Consider the following 6,902-nt stretch of genomic DNA (forward strand, 5'->3'; position numbering starts at 1 on the left):
ATAGAGACTATTTCGATGGTCTTGCCAATGTACCACGCCTCGGGATATCCTTTCCTACAGCGTATGAGGTGGACATCGTTGGCCGAGTCGCACAAGAATGTGCCCTGTGCCTGGTGGGTGGTGTTCTCGCGTGTAATGGGGTATCCATGTCAATGATCTGACATGTCTTACAGAGGTTGTGACAACAGATGAATGGACATTGCGTGACACTCGCCAGGCAGGAATGTTCCCTTCCAGTCGGGGAGCACTTCAGCAGTCAAGGGCATTCGGCCTCTGATCTTCGGGTAAGTGTTCTCCGAGACGGCCTTCAGGATGCGTGATGACGCAGAATCGCCGATCAGAAACCGATAGCAAAGTTCCGGATGCATGAATACGGTCTCAACCGGGACCTTGGATTCATGTCACATTACATTCACCCCCACCATCTGGCCTGGGCTTCCGAAATCCTGTCAACTGTTCTGGCTTGAGACAATCCATACCTCTTTAACTTGTGATTATCACTCTCTCCTGTTGTGCCGCCTGGTCCTGTAAAGACTTAATTCCTTGCCAAGACTCCCATTCAAAGTATCATCTTACATCATTAACTTTGTCTATATATGTGTTTGTGGAACCCACCTCTTCACTCACCTGTGGAAGGAGCTGTGCTCAGAAAGCTAATGATTTGAAACAAACCTGTTGGACTTAAACCTGGTGTTGTAAGACTTCTTACTGTGCTCACCCCGGTCCAATGTCGGCATCTCCACATCTTGTTTTAAGAGGGAGCTCTCTGAAATGTCCACTAATTTTAATCTTCCCCGTAAAAGGAAACTGCCTCCAGATATCTACCCTATCAAGTCCCCTCAGCATCTTCCATGTTTTTGTAAGATTGTCTCTCATAAACCCCAGTGGGTTCAAGCCCAACTTGTTCAACCTTTCCTCATAAGATAAGCCCTTCAGCTGAGAAATTAGTCCAGTGAACCATCTCTGAACTGCTTCTAATGCAATTATATATCTATATATGAATTATTTACTTTTCCAATTGGGTGTCAGAACCGAGTGTGAGATTTTGGAGTCAGTGGAGAGGGTCAAGAGAAGTGATGTTGAGGGAGAGCTGGGTGTTAAACCTACTTCACTGATCCAGATTCTGCTCTTACCTCCCCTTTGGCTTGGTAAACATTTTGTTTTGTCTGATATTGCATACCTGTGATGTCCCTCGGGAGTTTTTCTTTCTGTCTTTAAGTTTGTTTTTGAGGGTTTTATGTTGGTGGCTCCTGTGTGGGATGGGTGGAATTTATTGTTCCCGATCACTGAGAAATCGCGTCAGAACCAGGAAGTGAAAGTAGGGAGCTAAAGATTCCTGCCTGCTCTAATAGAGTGTCATTCGTTCAAACGTTTAAATCAGTGGTGAGAACTCTGACGTTACTGTAGCATCTTACTGCAATACAGGTATGGAGTAGGAGAAGCAGAGATAGTGGAAGAGATAGAGAGATACAGAGAGTTGGAGAGACAGGAAAGGGAGAGAGAGACATAGCCAGGCAGGTATGGAGGGTGGCACAGTGGTTAGCACTGATGCCGCACAGCTACAGGGCCTCAGGTGACTGTCTGTGTGGAGTTTGCACTTTCTCCCCGTGTCTGCGTGCGTTTCCTCTGGGTGCTCCGGTTTCCTCCCACAGTCCAAAGATGTGCAGGTTAGGTGATTGGCCATGATAAATTGTCACTTCGTGTCCAAAAGGTTAGGTGGAGTTACAGGGATAGGGTGGCAGCCTGGGCTTAAGTACGGTGCTCTTTCCAAGGCCAGTACTAGGACTGAGTTTAGGAGGAACTTCTTCACCCAAAGGGTTGTGAATCTATGGAATTCCTTGCCCAGTGAAGCAGTTGAGGCTCCTTCACTAAATGTTTTTAAGATAAAGATACATAGTTTTTTGAAGAATAAAGGGATTAAGGGTTATGGTGTTCGGGCCGGAGAGTGGAGCTAAGTCCACAAAAGATCAGCCATAATCTCATTGAATGGCGGAGCAGGCTCGAGGGGCCAGGTGGCCTACTCCTGCTCCTAATTCTTATGTTCGTATGTACAGACTCAGGGCCGAATGGCCTTCTGCAATGTAAATTCTATGACAGAGAAAAAGACAACCAAAGAGGCAATGATAGAGGGATAGAAAGAGAGTTTGTGACAAAGCACATCAGAGAGACAGACAGAGAATCAATCCTATATCAAACAGGAAGATTGAAATGATACCTTGTACAGGAGAGATTGATGCCTCTTCTTCAGTGAGTCTGGACTTTTATTCTCAACATTCTCGTGAATCTGTGCTGCACCCTCCAAGGCCAATACATATTCTTCCTGTATTGTGATGCCTTGGACTGAGCACAGCCTCCAGATGGATGGAACCAGATCTCTCTATCATTGAAACACAAGGTCAACCTATTTGTAGTCCAGTTCCCCCCACATAAAGGCCAACAATCCATTATCTTGTTACATTATTTTTCTATCTGTCGAGCAGATTTGGATGCTTAAAGTTTTCTGCTTATCTGCTCCTCGCTTCCCAGCATTCAGAATGGAATGTTTGATCCAATCCCTTAACCTGTCACAATGCACCTTTGTAACTTTCTCCCAGCTTCTGATCCCATCTACTATCTTTTTATAAATTTAGATTACCCAATTCTTTTTGTCCAATGAAGGGGCAATTTAGCATGGCCAATCCACCTGCCCTGCACATCTTTGGGTTGTGGGGGTGAGACCCACGCAGACACGGGGAGAATGTGCACACTCCACGCAGACAGTGACCCGGGATCGAACCTGGGTCCTCACTGCAGTATGCAGCAGTGCTAACCACTGCGCCACCCCTTCTTATCCCACCTACATTACTTATTTTTATGCCATTGTAGTGTGATCAACAAACTTAGAAATATGGTCTTTAGTCTTTCACCCAGAGGCAGCACGGTGGCGCAGTGATTAGCACTGCTGCCTCATGGCACCAAGGACCCGGGTTCAGTCACAGTCCTGGGTCACTGTCCGTGTAAAGCTTGCCCATTCTCCCCGTGTCTGCGTGGGTTTCACCCCCATAACCCAAAAGGATGTGCAGGGTAGGTGATTTGGACATGCGAAATTGCCCCTTAATTGGAAAAAAAAAGAATTGGGTATTCCAAATTTATTTTAAAAATAGTCTTTCACCCAACTTGTTCAGAAATATAGTGAGTATCTGAGACCCCAGTACAGATCCCTGGGTGAAGGCTGGGGTAAGGAGGCTCCGTTAGTCACATTCTGCTCTCCATTGGTATCCATTATCCCTGCTCACTGTCTCCTTGCTCCTAGTTAGTTAGTGCTGAACTTCACTGACAGATGATGGATGTCACTGGGCCATTGACGATTCTCGATCAGCAGACCAGCTTCGTGAATACCCTCTCTGCCCTGTTCAACAAGGAGGATTTCAGCGACATCAAACTGATTGTGAACAAAAAGCTCACACTGAACGCCCACAAGTTCATCCTGGTTGTGCGCAGCGATGTCTTCAGGACCCTGTTGGACACTGAGCGTTGGTCGGATGTTAAAGACCAGACTGTCCACCTCACTGAGGAAGAGGAGTGCCTGGATCACTTCCAGCATTTCCTGAGGTATCTCTACAACGGGAGTGTCACCCTCAGCACCATGAATGTGCTTCCCCTTCACCTTCTCTCAGAAGAGTACAACGTCCAGGAGCTGAGAGAAAGCTGCCAGCTGTTATTGTTGGCCAATGTGGCTGCCCTGGGCTCCTCCAACCGTGCCATCACATGGCAGAGATATGCCAAGCTGATTGGCCTGACCCAACTGGAAGAGAAATGCTTCCGGTTTATAGCCTGGAACATTGGCACCATCATAAAGTCCCCAGACTGGTTATCGATGGAACCCCACCAACTCTCTGCTCTCTTCCAAAGGTCGGACCTGGTTGTGGAAGATGAAGTCCTTTTCAAAGCCCTGGTGAGTTGGCTGTCCCTGCATCCTGCCCATACTGAGGAAATGCTGCATCACATTCGCTACCCTATGTTGCCCCCAGAGAAACTGTATGATCTCCAAGCCAGAGGAAGCCTGCCCGAGGCAATCTCCAGCTACCTGCTCCAGGAACGTTTGCTGGTCTACCAAGTGCACCTTTTACCCACGGATGCCATCAGCCAACACCATGATATTACCACCATCCCATTTACCATGAGGCTGTAGAGGTCAGAAAGTTTCAGCCACGCCTGGGACATCAAAGGATATGACATGATGGGGAAAACATCTATTCCGGCATCATTATCGAGAGCAATTTCAAACTGAAGACTCAATGGTATGTTACCTTTTCCCCAAAAGGTCAAAGGACGTTAATCCAGCGGCCAAAGGTCAATCGCCCGCGTTCTGAGAATGTTCGGCAGGACGATGACTTTTCCACTCTCTCTGCCTCAGTGAGCAATTGTGACCCAGCTGGGAAGACACATTCTCACAAGCTGAACATTCTGCTTTACCGATGTGTCAATGGCGTGTGGTTTGTGAATGACATGAAGACACTCGAAGTTCCGCACTCGGGGAATGCCCAGATCAAGCATCTGATCCCCTTGTCGGAGCGGGAGAACTACATCAGCAATGACACATTGAAGCTGCACCTTATTGGACAAACCATCTGGGAGAAATGTCAGTAGATCCAGGCGAGGTTGAATTGAGGTGTTTAGGTCATGAAGGGTTTTGATGGAGTGGATGGGGAGAAACTTCCAACCAGAAAGAACCAGAGGATGCACAGATTTCAGATCATCTGCAAAGGAGCAAGTGGCCGGATGAGGAGGTGTTTATTTCAGGCAGAAGTTTTGATCTGGTTGGTGGCACTGCCTGACTGGGTCACTACTTTCAATAATTACATTCAAAAAGCAATTGGATACAGACTCAAAGTGGCAAAATTAGAGGTGTAGGAAAAGTGCCCTGGAGTGGGATTAACTGGAGAACTATTTCAAAGAGACAACACGCATATGATGGGTCGAATGGTCTTGTGTTGAATGATTCCACAAATCTCTCATCGCTCCACATAACTGAACCCTTGTCTCCTGGTACTTTTCAAATAAAACTAAGATCTCTAATTGTGTGCAAACCCATTACTGTTTGCAAATGTATTCCATAATTATAACTAATTATTTTCACGATTTATTTTTCAGCATTTTAAAATGTAATTCTAACTGTAATTGCAGATCATTTTTAAAAATAATTCTGACCTTATTAATTATTACATGAAACATATTGTGTTTACCAGGCCCAGTCTTTGTTATTACTACTGAAGACCATGTTTCCATTTATATTACAGGGCTCCGTCTTAGTTATTGTGACATTAGACTCTGTATTGTTTTATATTACAATTTCTCGGGTTAATACTTCAAGAGAACACATCTGGACTGGATGGACTACACCCCAGGGTTCTAAAAGAAATAGCGGAGGAGATTGTCAAGGCATTGGTGGTGATCCTTCAGGAATCACTGGAGGCAGGAAGGGTCCCAGAGGACTGGAAAATGGCGAATGTCACAATGCTGTTTAAGAAGGGAGGGAGGCAGAAGACTGTCTGTGTGACGTTTCGATATTCTCCCCGTGCCTGCATGGATTTTCTCCGGGTGCTCTGGTTTCCTCCCACAATCCAAAGACGAGCAGATTAGGTGGATTGGCCATGATAAATTGCCCCTTAGTGTCCAAAAGGTTAGGTGGGGTAATGGGGATTGGGCGGGAGAGTGGGCCTAGGTAGGGCGCTCGTCCCAAGTGTCAGTGCAGACTCAATGGGCCGAATGGCCTCCTGCCCTGTAGAGATTCTATGATTCAATTACCTGACCATTACACATAAACTAAAATTAATTATTAAACATGGCTTTGCCTACAGCTCCACAGTCCAGTCAGTAACAAGCTGACATGGTCATACTCAGTGGATCACACCTTATTGCCGATGTCTCATTCACACAAAGAGCAGGAAGAGGCCACTCAGCCCCTAGTGTCTGCTCCTTTAATCAGATTGTGGCTGATCTGATAGTAACCTCAAACCTGCATCCTGCTTACCTCACCGCCGCCCCCGATAACCTATCACCACCTTACTGACCAAGAATCCAAAAATCTGCCTTAGAAATATTCGCAGACTCGGCTTCCACAGCCCTTTGAGGAAGAGACACACGATCCTCAGAGAGAAAAAATCTCCTCATCTCCCTTTTAAATGAGCGACAGGTTATTTTTAAACTGTGACCCCTAGTTCTGGATTCTCCAACAACAGGATGTATCCTCTCCACACCCACCCTGTCAATACCCCTCAGGATCTTATATGTTTCAATCAAGTTGCCCCTTACTCTTCTAAACCCCAGGGGATACAATCCCAATCTTTCCTGAGAAGACAACCCACCCAGTCCTGGTATCAGTCTGGTAAACCTCTGAACTGCCTCCAACACCCTTCCATCCTTCCTTAAATAAGGAGACCAATACTGTACTCAGTATTGGAGCTATCGTCCCACTCGTGCTCTGGATAACTGAAGCACAACCTCCCTATTTATGTAATTAACTTTCCCCTCACAATAAAGGGCAACATTCTGTTAGCTTTCCCAATTAAGCTGTATCTGCTTATCTATATCAACGATTTGGATGAGAATGTACAAGGCATGATCAGTAAGTTTGCAGATGGCACTAAAATAGGTGATATTGTAGACAGTGAGGAAGATTATCAGAAATTGCAGCAGGATCTTGATCAGGTGGGGAAGTGGGCCGAGAAATGGCAAATGGAGTTCAATACAGTAAGTGTGAGGAGTTGCATTTTGGAAAGTCAAATCAAGGTAGGACTTTCACAGTGAATGGTAGGGCCTGAGGGAGTATCATGGAACAGAGGGATCTTGGAGTTCAGGTGCACGGTTCTCTAAAGGTGGAGTCACAGGTAGATAGGGCAGTGAAGAAGGCTTTTGGCATT

This window comes from Scyliorhinus torazame, chromosome 5 (assembly GCF_047496885.1).
Source record: "Scyliorhinus torazame isolate Kashiwa2021f chromosome 5, sScyTor2.1, whole genome shotgun sequence".
In the NCBI taxonomy this organism is placed as follows: domain Eukaryota; kingdom Metazoa; phylum Chordata; class Chondrichthyes; order Carcharhiniformes; family Scyliorhinidae; genus Scyliorhinus; species Scyliorhinus torazame.